Below are 14,099 nucleotides of genomic sequence, written 5' to 3'. Positions count from 1 at the left end.
AATTTCTTATATTTTTAAGTAGTTAAATTTCATAATGGAATCGTTTTAAAATGTAACAGGTATGTATTATTTAAAATTAAAGTAACAATTTTTAATTATTTATTAATATTATTATATTTAGAAATTATGAAATCATTCAACTATCATCATAGTTAATACCAATGTTCCATTTGATTATCATATTGTTGACGTGAGCCTTTGTCAGACGGAATTTTTTTGGTACATTTATGTACGACATCACGTTGGAAACCCTCTCGTAATGAAATTTAACGATAGAAGGGTTTTCGTATGTTAAAAATTCTATATCGTGATTGATAGTTTATGGTGCCATTTTTCTAAATTTGATTTATCCCTCTCATCTACAGACATTAATTTTGAAAAGTTCAAGTGTAATATCTTGGCATTGATTTTCTACAAAAGTTACACTTAGGGGTAGAGATAATTTCTCCTTCAAAGCTTTATTGGTTACCTGAATTGGATTTAAATTGTGTTGAATAAACATTATTTCATAGAAAAGTGGATCATTCTTCAAATCATTTGTTTTATAGATTGCATTATAGTTTCCATACATAACACTAATATAATCTTTGACTGAATTGAAGTGATTGGTGTAGCAGTCAATTGTTTTAGCTCACCTGAATTAAAAAATTTATAAACTCACTTCAGAGAGGATAGTGTTTGTATTTCAAAAGAAATCAGGTCAGAGCGTTTCTATTCTGTTCAGCCTATGAGCAAGACAAGTGACATACAACATAATTGGAAAATGTTGTTTAAGGTTTTTGGTTGCTTTAATACAATGCGAAGCTCAGTTGGTAATGAAACCCTTCATTCTTTTGCCTCTGAAATAAGAAACAAGAACATTACTGATACTTTTTACAGCAACACTTGTAATCATTGGATACCTTCCAAATAAATTAGATTAGGACAACCCAAAAATTAACCATATAAATAACCAACCAACACTGCAGTCATGGATCGCTGTCGAGTGTCAGTAGTTTCGTCCAATACAAGAAATAAATCTTTCCACTCAAGTTTTTTAAAATCTTGGACAACACTACTTTACTTTGAGACTCCATTCACTTGGTGATGGAGAAGCGAGAGGTAATTACTTTTTCGGTGTAAATTTCTATAAGCTTTACAAAATTTGGATGATTAATGATATGGAGTGGAATATTGTAGCAGACAAGCATTTTGGTTATATCTGCTATAAAATTGGAATATAATTACGAAGATGGCATGCCAAAAATTTAGAATTCTCGTCGTAATTCCATATATTTTTACATAAATTATCAGCAATCAAATAATATTTATCAATTAATTTACCCTTTAAAAGCTATTAAATAATTTTGAAATACAATATTGTTAATTAATTTTACATTTATTTTTATTTCAAACAAATTACACTTTCTTCAATGGAAAAATAACTAATATTGGAGTTGTAAGTACAATGAAAAGTGCATTTAAATAAGCACAGTTGATTTTTTTTTTTTTTTTTTTTGAAAATATATGTATTTGTGGCATTATATGATAACAATTTTTTTTATTTTAACATGCGTGAGGGAAGATTACAATCTATCAACTTAACATAAGATCTATTTTTAACTAGTACAGTAAACAATTTCATTAATGTTTATATGAAACTCGAGTAAATATGGGATATGAATACTAATCTCAATAACGTTTTTATAATTTTGTTTGTCTGAACGATGACAAAAGAAATTATTTATGGTGCACTTCATAATATTGAAACCGATTCTTGGCTATAACAATTTTGCAATTAAGAAGAACTAAATTGTTAATGGTATCCACGCAAATTATGTAAAAAAAAAACGTGTCGATGACTTAGGATTCGATAGATAAACTGTAAACAACAGTTTCTTGTGCATAAGATAAACTCTCTCCATACCTATGCTCAGAGCATTAGCATTACATATGAATTACTAAATATATGGATGAGTGGAAATTTTATAAGACAACAAAATCTCAGAAGCTCACTTTTTCTATTAATAATAACGAAGGAAAAATATGTTAACTCTTTATAGTCCTTCATAAATACATTGAATGATGACATAAATAAATAGTTGTATTTGAATTTTGAAACCGGGAGTGAGATACAAGTCTTACATTGGAATATTTTGGATATAAAAAATTAATGTAAATATTTCTAAATAATATAAATATAACTGACTATAATTATCCATATAAATCTTCTAAATTCATATTATACTAAATTTTATAACAGTATTTTTTGTTAAAAAAATAGATGTCCTCTATATTAATAGTTTTATCTTATAAAATTGGAAAAGTTCCTTGAAAATTAGTGTTAAAGAGCATAAGAAGCTTCTTTAAATCGATTTCCTTTCAAAATTGGAGAACTTTGAAAGTAGTAATTTATGTATTGTTTTATATAATAATATAAAAAAATTTAATTATTAAAAAAACTTTATTATACAATAACTATCAAACGTAACCAACAGAAAATTTGAGCAATATATTTCTTTTTTTTTAAATTGTATTATTAGAATATACAAAAATAATCATCACTATATTATACACAAAGGTTTTGCTGTTAAAAATCAAATAATTAGAGACTACATAGAACAGACTATATAAATAGAAGGTTTGATGTTGAATTAATATAATATTAACGTTTTTAAAATGGCAATACGCTTCGTTTAATTGGACTCTATCCCGTTGTTCCGATCGTTTATAATAGGTATCCATATTTCTTAGTAGTTGGATGCTAAATTGGCATATAACTTTCTTGAAATATTGATGAAGCAAAGTCATTTTTAAGTTTCTTAATAACTATATGAAGTTCGAGCAAGCAATTAAATTGACCAGTCACAGTGCCCATTATTTTAGATGAAGATTTCAAAAACACAAAATCTGAATTGTAATAATTATCAAGTAATATAATAATTCAAATTAAGGAGCTCACAAATACCACAATCTGATAACCTTCAGCAATGTATTTTTTTGTTTTCTGTAAGCTTTAATTCTATAATATATAAAAAGGTTGAAATGTCAAAATTAAATTATTAGGAGATTATCTATCAGAAATAAAATATGTTAATATGAGGCTTACGCCGAGTCAATGATGGGATCAACAGTAAAGGAAACGACAAAAGGAGTTGCCATATGAACATTGTGTTTTTAAAAGTTTTTGGAGTCGTGGCCAAAGGATGAAAGTAAGGTTTGGAATGAATGGAATAAGGAAAATGACTTAGGAAGAGTCTTTGAAATGCTTGTTTCATTTGTGGCGAGGGAAACCATCCTGCTGGACCACCGGGAACCCCCAATAACTTTATACGGCTATATATGAATAGCATATGATATATCTTCATATGCTTATACTGATGACTCTTCCTCGGAAACCCCAACGTGTTTGATCATTTATGAAGATACCGTAGATATAATCATATATGTTGACGTTGTAGTATGTAAATTAAGAAAACTCGTGCACTAAGGATCCTAAAATGTATCCAGCTGCATAGATTATTTTATCCCTCCTTGATGAATTTTAAGATCAAAAAAGACCATCCAAATTAATGAGGGATCAGATTGGTGTTTTTCATATTCCTCTCATTTAAGTCCTTCTCTAAGGAGGAAGATATCTAGGGTTGTTGAAATCGTTGAAAAAGAACAAATTTGATTGGTTGAAAGAGGTTATATAAAAAAGGAATAAAACACGTTGGTACCCTTGCATCTTCTCAACAACTTTTCCTCAGTATTATACTAATCATCAGCAAAGAAACTTCCCCTCACTGCTCTCTCACGTACATATTCATCATGCCGAAGAAAACGTGCCTTTTTTCATTGGTTTCTAACAACGAAGGTACTGATGTGTGGAATTATGATTTGAAAAATATAAGTATATCTAGTCATTTTTGCAGTTTCTCGTGCCCATCTCGTTCTTTATGGCAAGTAATCCGCCGCTCCAAAACCTCCCATAACATCAACAACTTAAAAGTCTTCAATAAATACAAGATTTAAGGAGATGAAGGATTTTTAAACGGCTCATCATTCAATTTGGACGTAGCACAGTTATTTGTGTCGTGTCACATCTTTTTAAATGTTCTGGAGCATCCCAATTTATCCAAGTTCATTGAAAAATATACTGGAAAAACTTCTCCAGGTCAATAGGTCATTAACAACTTGAGTGGGGAAGTATGTCACGGAGTTTTGAACAGAATAAAAGAAGACGTGGAAGAAAAGGATATTTTCGTTGCACTAGATGAGACAAAAGATCCTCAAGGAAGATCAAGACTGCAATTTTGATTGGCCCTATGGAGGGACATTTCTGTGGGGACCTTACCTTATTGACTTGATTGATATTGAGATTGCAAATGCAAACAATGTAAAGAATATCGTCATAAGCTCAGTTTTCATCACAGATGCTGACTCGTATTGTCTCAAAGCAGAATAAGATCTTCGAAAAAAAATCACGGAATTGATTCACATCACATGTATTGCTCATGGATTACATAGAGTTGCAGATATGGGTAAAAAATCTTTGTAAGTATGTTCGAAATTATCCATGGCCCATCAAGTATGATTTATGAATAAAGGTTTGTTTATGTCCAAAAGAAAACAGAGGAACCACATAGGCGAAGTTGTATTTGTGGGCACGCTTGCGCAAAACACGATTCCCTCAACCCTAGGGATATCCTCCGATACTATAACTAAGGAAATACACTTGCTGTCTTGGATTAAAATATGACATCTTGAATCCCATATGACGACAATGAAGTAAATACTTATCTGCCTCGTGATTTGAGGAAGAAATAAGAATTCCCAAAGACGTGTTACCGTTCAGGAACTGATTCTTTTACTTTTTACGAGTCACACAAATGTAATTAGCGGCATTATTAAAAGTCCAAAGTATCACTACAGTAATAAACAATATTCTTTGCATAACAACTGAAAATGTGAAGTTCAGAGATTGTGTCATACGGAGTATAATTTGTGTTTTCTTTATTTCTTTCCATCTCTCTCAGAGCTGATCACAGCTAATCTAATAAAACGTCATGATAGCTAAGCTGGTGTACTCTCAAACATTCTTCAAATGGTGAGGGTTACCAATTTAATTTTCGGTTTCTTTTTTAACATACCTGCGGGAGATAGAATATTCATCACTGATGATAACAGACTTCCTACTATTAATTTATAAACATAAACAGAGAAGTAGCTGTCCCACGCCACTCTTGGTTAACACATTGGAAAATTATATTGACATGATGACCCTTCTTTCATAAACATCGCTTGTTATATCATTTGGTTAATTTTATAATATTTATTTTACACACACGCGCTAGCCTTCTTTTGCGCTACCTGTTGTTTTTGCAAGTGTTATTTTATTATTATTATTATCTCACATAGGAGTCTTTAAAGTTTTTTTTTTTAAGGTAATGATGTATAAAATTATTATTGTCATTCCACTTTTAATGTAATTAGAATTGTTCTATTCGTACTTTATAATTGTTAATTTATTATAACTGTTTTATATCCATTTAAAGAACTACCTAAATAAATGGTAGTTATTTATTTAAAAAAAGATCTCAAAGTATTTCAATTATTATATATATCTTTAAATTTCGGATAATTTATAATTTTAACAAAAAAAAGAACAAAAAAAAATGAGCTAGTCTTACGCATAAATTGATGAAATATCTGAAACATTTTTACATTGCTTATAAGTTGGTGAAGTTATAATTGAATATTCATTTGTACAATTATTATTGATTTTTTGTCGATACTCAATTTTGTTCAATGTACATTAACCATCATTAAATCGTTTAAAACTTTGGCGCTAGATACTTTTGCCTTAAACCCATTTTTCTTCAAGGATATTTGACTTAATATATAAATAAATCAAGTTTACAAGTCGTATTTGTTTATTTTTGTAAAAATTTATGTTTATTTTGAATTTTGTCATAAAAATATGTAATGTTTGTATCTATCCAATACATAAAATCGTTGTTTTCTCAAGGAAAAATTACAGAATTATGCACTCAAATTTAAATGCGTATATACTTTCGAAATTTCAATATGTATTAATTTCGAACCAAATATAAAACATGTAATGAAATTAGTATTATAAGAAAAATAAACTTAAACAAAGACATCTACAATAAAATTGAAGAAGTATTAATCACATCTCTGATATTTATCATTATTAAACATATTAATTTTTCATATTGAAAAATACCCCTTAGTTGACGAGCATGCATAATTAAGACAAGAACATAATTTCATCAATAAACCAACAAAAAACAAAAATATTTTAAAACGAAAGTATTGGGCATGAATTTTTTTATCTTATTTATAAATTCAACTTTTTATTTAACATATTACACATATATGAAGATAATACATATATATAAAGGGGAGATTTTCAGAAAATACTTTCTTAACTTTACTAAATTTTGTGTAAAAGGAATATCCAGAATCTATGAGATAGGCTCCAATGTACATGATCCATTTATTACTTTAGTTTGTTTAATGATATAATATTTTTTTTCTCCAATTTCTATGATACCAAAAGAACCATTTAACAGTAAGTATGGAATATTTGATTTATAATCTTCTTTTAATATAAATTTCTTAATTAAAATATCTTATTTCATAATTTATGAAATAAAACCCCAAACAAAGGGAAATATATAAAACTTTTTTATGTTTTTTAATCTATTGTCTTTCATATTTGAATATGTACATTTTGAAATTAAAACTTGTATCACTGAAGTTTTCCTAAAAAAATACGAAATCCTAAACGGCCATAGAACAGTCGTTGGCAAGGAGATTCATCGATTAAGTTGTTTCCTCTTAGTTTTTCTTCTCCAAGATGGACGGGAACTCCGCATCTCTTTTAAAATTGTACCTTTACATACTGATTTCCTGGAGAGGTATATTCTATCATCTTTATCTTGGCCACCTTGAAAACTAGGCTCCTGGAGTACTTTACAATGCCCAAAATCCTTGCCACCTAAACTTGAAGAAAGAATATAGTATTTTAAAGTAATCAGTTTTATTTGACCTTATGAAAGACAAAGAGGGACTTTGAGGCTTTCTTTGGCAATTAAATGCTGAGTCATTCCTTTCATGTCATTTCTAGATACGGAGTGTAATTCTTCTTATTTCTTTGCTTCCATAGCTGATCATAGTTAATCTAATAAAACATAATGACAGCTTGATTTATACATATTTATAATGTAAAGGAGTTCATTTGACATATCCCCCTTCATCATCAATCATGGCCTTGCTACGTACCTGGAAAGAGGAGCAAGCGTTGACGAGGTAGTTTTTGACATGTGGGCCATTGACTCCTTAATGGAGGCACTCAGAGAGATCTTGATGTCTAGATTCAACGTAACTCAATACAAAATAATCCATTGGATTAAGATGCAGAATGCAAGGTACATGAATTAGTTTGTCCAAACTTTTTTGCGAATGATAAAGAATCTGTGATCATTTGTTTCTCGGAAATATGTTTTGGATTGGGACCACAATTATATTTGACACCTTATGGCTTTAATTTCTTTCATATTGTTGTGGGAAAAAATAATTGTCACGGCGCAACGCGTTCCTGATGTTAAAATTCTATCGTTCACAACAAAGTTTCTACCAGCAAAAAAGAGACACCATCTAACGACTGCATCCTAAAAAAAAAACGATGCACGCAAGCACCGATTTGATCATAACACCCTGTAGGTGACAAGTTTGGAAAAAGCTTGATCTATATTTAGTCTGATAACAAAGAGGAATTTATTGGAGGACTAGATATGTTACTAAGGATATCTCCAATAAGCTGTCTTCCTGTAATAGCAGCTGATTTCTTCTACCCGAGCTTTATATTTAAAAAAAAAAAGACCTCACAATCCCAAATTGCCATGACAAATAAATTTATCGTTATATTTTTCAATGAAACGTTACGTTAATTTTCGGTTTATTTATTTACAGAGCCGCAGGTCATATTTTCCATAACTCTATTAATTGTTTTGCCATGTCTGCACTTTATACTTTATTGGCGATCACCCCTAATAGGTTTAAATTCATTCAATTACTTTGATGATGAAAGTTCATGCATTAATGTATATATACTTCCATAGTTTGATAAACTCTTCTTAATCATCATTTAAAATATAAATTTTTGCATTCCTTTTGAAACTCTGAAAAAAATGCAATACTACTATAAGTTAATTAAGATATAAATTTACAAAAAAAAATCATCATTTTGACTTTATTTATTTGTATGTAAGTATGCCGACATACTTATAATATTTAAATGGTTTTAAGTACATATATACATTTTTAATTGTATTTCTACTAGTGTTGTTCGGTATACAAGAACTATACTGGATATTTTTTGAACAAATCGAATTTTTTTTTATTACTTGAAATTGGTATTAATCCAGAAAATTAGGTCATAGAGTGTATTATGATCCAAACTTGTGCATTAATTAAATTAGTGGATTGAAATTATCTTATTTCAGCCTAACCAACTATATTTTTATGGGATTTTAATTTGCACATTTGTAGTAAAAATATTCAACTTATCCACATTAAACTTCACACCAACATTTTTAAGGACTAAAAACACAATATGATGCAGTGTAATTTTATCTAGAGTAGTAAAAAATATGACATGCCAGTAAAAAATAGAAACAGAAGAATTTCGATGTAACCCTAACAGTCTGAAGAATGTTAAGCTATTATGAAATTTTATTAGGTAATCTCCTACCCATCCACTCCTTCAAAAAAAAGTAATTAGGCACTGCCACCCCCCTACAAAAAATAATAAATAAATAAATATATTTGAGGACTAGCGATAGAGGAGGAGACACAGAGGTTTTAAACAAGTGATGAACCCCAAAATAGAAGTAAGTTGTGTGTATTGAAATCCCATGCATGATTTAATTTGCAAGAATAATGAACAAAGATTAAAGTTGGTTTATTTTTATTTTTTATGAAATACTTTATTTATATAAAAATAAAGTATTTTCCAAAATAAAAAAATAAACTTTTATGATGATTGTAAAATTTTGTTGATCTGTATCAATAAATCCCTTGGCAAAATTAGGGAATTTATGAATTATAACTGGACAAAACTTAAATATAAGGATTAATCTACAACTCCATTCTCAATTTTCAAAAGTTCATAACCGAGAAATTATTATGTCTGAATAATTAAAAAACAATGCTCCTAATGTAAGAAATTTCTAGTAGAACGGGGAGAAAACGCTGTCACGGATCAACAAAATATAATTAAAAGTAATTTTTAGTTAAACAACTGCAGGAAGTTCCACTAAGTAAGAGATGTAAATGGAGCAAACTAAGATATAAACATTGAAGGTAATTTTAAAAGATCAAAGAACTTCTAAAAGCTCTGTAATGATTCGATGATGTTTAGAAGTATCCATTCCAGTAAGCACATAACATTGAGAATCAATCTATCTGAAAAGTTTCTGAGCTGTCGATGTTTTCTGAATTTAGTATTCCAAAAACAAAAATAATCTCATTGTTTTTTTGTTTTTTTTTAAGTTGACTAAAAATGAAACCCATTTTGAATTAAATAGTGAAGTACTTAATGAATTTTCTATTTTTAAAATACTTCTTCCATAACTAATAAATGTATTATATAAATAAAAAATCCACATTTTCATATTATAAAGTCCATTTTTAGTTTGAATTACGTTACATACTATAGATAGTGTATATTCTCTTGCTAAAAAAACTAACAATATATTTTAATTTGTCATTCTAAAATATGAAATATCTGTATCAGAATCAATATTAACTAAGGATAATCACTTTGGCCGATTACGGGTAAATCGACAGTAACTATTTATTAATTTTCTAGTAAATCTATAGAGTATGGATGCAGTTTTGCCCCGTCTTCATATTTCATCTTTCGATCTCGAAATTATAGATTGTGAAACAATTATATGACCTTAACTTTGTCTTAATACAGAAAGAACTTCGCTGAACGAAGTAAAGAAAAACAACTCAAATTATATCTTATATTTAGACTTTGCAAAACGGATTTTTAGGCTACAACTACCGTACAAGGTATTCCTGATATTGTCATGGCTCATAATAGATTAAAAAGAGAGCTGTGATACATTGCATTAAGTACAAGTTAATGAAAAGCGATCCACTTCAACTCGGGCCTCATCCCTCAGTTAAATCTGAGTCCCTCCTCCTTATACTCCATAAGAGACAAATTTAAAACTTTATTCCCAAAATGAGATATTCAATCTATTTTAAAGATTCCTCTCCTCCAACTCTAATAATAGATAATCATTTTTATGTCTAGCGAAGTTCTTACCATATTATAAAAAGGTTACAGTGATTGAATTTCTATTTTCCGCAAAGTTTGTCTATATGTTTGCCGTAAAGTCATTATTGATTGTGCACTTAATATATACTGCTTGAATACTTGATCTAAGAAATAACTATATAGCAACGAGTACGTGTAGCTAAAGCTTCGTGTGTCATATTAAAAAAGAAAAGATACGGGAAGTACATATATTTAGGGGTTTAAATCCTTGGAATTTTGTAGGATGATAACTTTATTTTTATTTTTTAAACTAAATATCGTTTTTTTGTTTTTTCATGCTGTTATGATCATTTTAACTTCCTTATCCATAACTTGACAAAATATTAACAGATTCATGACAGTAGTGTCTAACTCACATAAAAAACAAACTTTGAAGACTTTACCGATAACTGATTAGTTGCAGATAAATTGGTAAATCCCTAATATTAAAAGAGTAATCGTTACAAATATCCATACAATTTTTTTCTCCTCAATATTTCAACATCCCTAATAGCACGACGTAGACTAAATATACGAAATGAATTTACAAATTTGTTATTATTAATACAATAAAATACACCATAGGTGTACTTATTCACCTACATAAATATGAATATTAATATCTACATTAAGCATATTTTATAATCATATGGAAAATGATCTCTCCATATTCTATTAGAGGGGAGATGCAATTCATGCTTTTAATAACAAATTATGATATATTTTCATTTATTTTATGTAAGAAATGAAAAAAGCAATATTCTTCAACTATAGTTTAAAAAAACATACATTTATAACATTTTTGTATTCTTCATAAAACTTAAAAAAATAAAAAATTCTTAATACTTTAAAAAGATAAAAAAATTATCTAAAGAGTACGTCTAATTTTTGAACATACATATATCATAATAATATCTCATTATTTTAGTAAGGCTGATTTTTTTTTCGTCTCCTTTTTTTTAATTAAGTACATTTGTTGAGAGAAAGAAAAAAAGTTTTTTTCATTAAACAGCTGCATTTATCCACTATTCTTCGTCTTAAAAGAAGAACAATTTTTTTAAAAGAAATGTCCAAACTTCACTAATCACACTTTTATGATTGCTGTTTTTTGTTGTTCTTTTTGTGTAGACATTTATTGGTCTTTAAAGTACATTAACACTTATCGAACAGTACTTATATTTAGGTATATATGTAAACGAATAAATAATATATTATTATTTATTGGTACAAAAAAAATTATAACAAACTTTTTTGAAAGAAAAATAAAACTTTTTTAATTATATGCCTATCATATTTGATTTTTTTATCCTTGATTTGAGCTATTTCGCAATTTCTTGACTCAAAACTCGATGCATGTAATTATGAATGTATAGGCAATGGATCAGAAAGAAAATATTATATTTTTTTACTTATGACCTTCCAATTGCATCAACGAAAAAGTGCTAAACCCAATTTTTTCCTACAGATTATAACTCTTTTTTTAGAGGTGTTCAATAGAGACAATTCTTTTTCTTGTTTTTAAAAAACAAACATTATACAAAAATAGTCAAACAGCAACTATTAATAGATTAACAATGTTTTTGACATAAAAAATCGACAATATATAGATCTTAATTTTTAAAAAATCCAAAAAATCTGACCACGCATTAATCAATTTGCAATTACAGGGTTATATATGGCCGATAAATTATCACACTAATATACAAATTAAAAAAATATATAAATATTGTGTAAAATACACCGATTTATAGACATCCAATTAACCGTGTAGAAAATGCATGCATATACTCGTATGGATATTATTGAGTATTTTTAATTAGTTAATCATTTCAATATGGGTAATAACTATTTGTTGTTGTTTTTTAAATAAAATTCAATTTCAAAAACGTCAATCAATTTGGTTTAAGTTTGTTAACAGTATAAATTTAGAAAAATTATATATCTTTGAAAATACTGCTCTAAACGTTTTATAAGAAGAAGGGGAGACTGGAGAATAGTTGCTCCACAGAAATTTGGAACAGGCTCTTTTTCTCAAACTTCAAATAAACTATAGCTACAAAATTTTACATGGTATATTTTTAAAAAGATTTTGTTGCCTTCTTTTTGATTTTAGAAGAAACGATATGCTGTAGAACACCCTTCCACTCTCGTTCGGAGTCGAATGAAGAGACTGGGCCTACAAAGAGATATGAAGAAAGTAGACCCATAAGTAATTTTGAAAAACATCTTCAGCGATTCTCAACAGAAGTGGTTTAGGTATAGGTTAGCAACATCTTAACTTTTCACAAATAAATTGAGAGCTAAATCGAGGATAGAAAGTGTTCTTTCTGTAACAAGGAGACGGTTAAATCCTTTTATATTTTTTTTTTTACTTTTGCCAAATGGTTGTACCCATGTTGTAAATAATGAAGGACAAAAATATGGCGTACCTTCAGAGTGAGACTGATCCAACTTGATTAGCTGGTCCTCAAATCTCCTTCATATTGTGAATGTCTCAAAATAGAGAACATTATTTCCGAGGTCCGAGGAGTGCTCTACACTGCAAAGAATATGAATGGAATTATTCAACTCGGAATTTAAAGCTGAGTGTCCACCTTGATTAATATCATGGACTCCTTCTCTGCTAGAGGGACACCACAGGTCAAATAATAATTATTAAGCGCACTGTTGACAAATAGCATGCAACCAAGGAGCGTTGTTTGTGAGTCTTGGCCTGTTTCTCTATCTCTGAAAATTTTTAATAGAATATTTACTTTTTTTTAATCCTCTTTGAAAAAAGGAGGGGGATGAAAAAATATGGACCTAGATTATTGATCTTACTTAATTATTTAGATGCATTTCTATTAATCACTTCCTAATCATATAATTTATGTTGATTGTGTAAAATTGTGACTCTAAAGAATTCACTAAAGTATTTAGTGTTTCGGGAAAAAATTGATAAATTTTTTATTGTATTTATTGTAATTTACATATTATAATTGGAGTATTGCTTATTTCCCTATCAATTTAATAAATTAATGTAAGCATTTTTAACGATTATTTTAATTCTTCATCACAAATGGGCTAATTGTTACAAATGCTGCAATTCTCATCCTATTTTTATCCATGTTTATTATTTTACATATTTACACTTCAAATCTAGCGTGTCTGCTAGCCTAAGCAATACCCGGTAGAAAGATGCAGGAGTGACTTTAGCCGATTTATAGCACTAAAAAGTAGTCAATAATATATATTTTATTCTATCTTAATCAGCTATAGTATATTGAAGGTTAATACTTCATTACCTTAAGAAATCTAGTTATTTTTCAACTTTATTGCAACGGGATGTATACAAATGGAAATTTATGAAAAACTTCTTCTTGTATAGCCTTTAAATATTTTCTAACAATAGAATCTATAACAACCATCCATGTAAAATCAAAAGACTGGTCAACATCGCTCTGTAACATATTTATCCACAAATAATTCTAAACTAAAAGATAAACCTTTCTCAGATCCGTGAATGATTCAACAATCTATAATTTAAGTATTATAGAAAATTTATAGCCTTCTATAATTACATCTAGATATGTGGGATGATTGGATATGGAATTAACCATGTGTCAACACAAAAGCAGGCTGTAAATTTTTTCTCAAATTGAGAAAAAATTACATTTGTATTCTTTTACCAATTAGCATCAATTTCCCGCAACAATTTATCGTGATTAATCCTTTGGATGTACTAAAAAGCACAGACTACAACGTCTCTATCTCCCATTCATTCCAAGAGAAAGAAATA

This window comes from Lepeophtheirus salmonis, chromosome 8 (assembly GCF_016086655.4).
Source record: "Lepeophtheirus salmonis chromosome 8, UVic_Lsal_1.4, whole genome shotgun sequence".
NCBI lineage: Eukaryota > Metazoa > Arthropoda > Copepoda > Siphonostomatoida > Caligidae > Lepeophtheirus > Lepeophtheirus salmonis.
Note: the sequence above shows the minus strand (reverse complement) of the source record.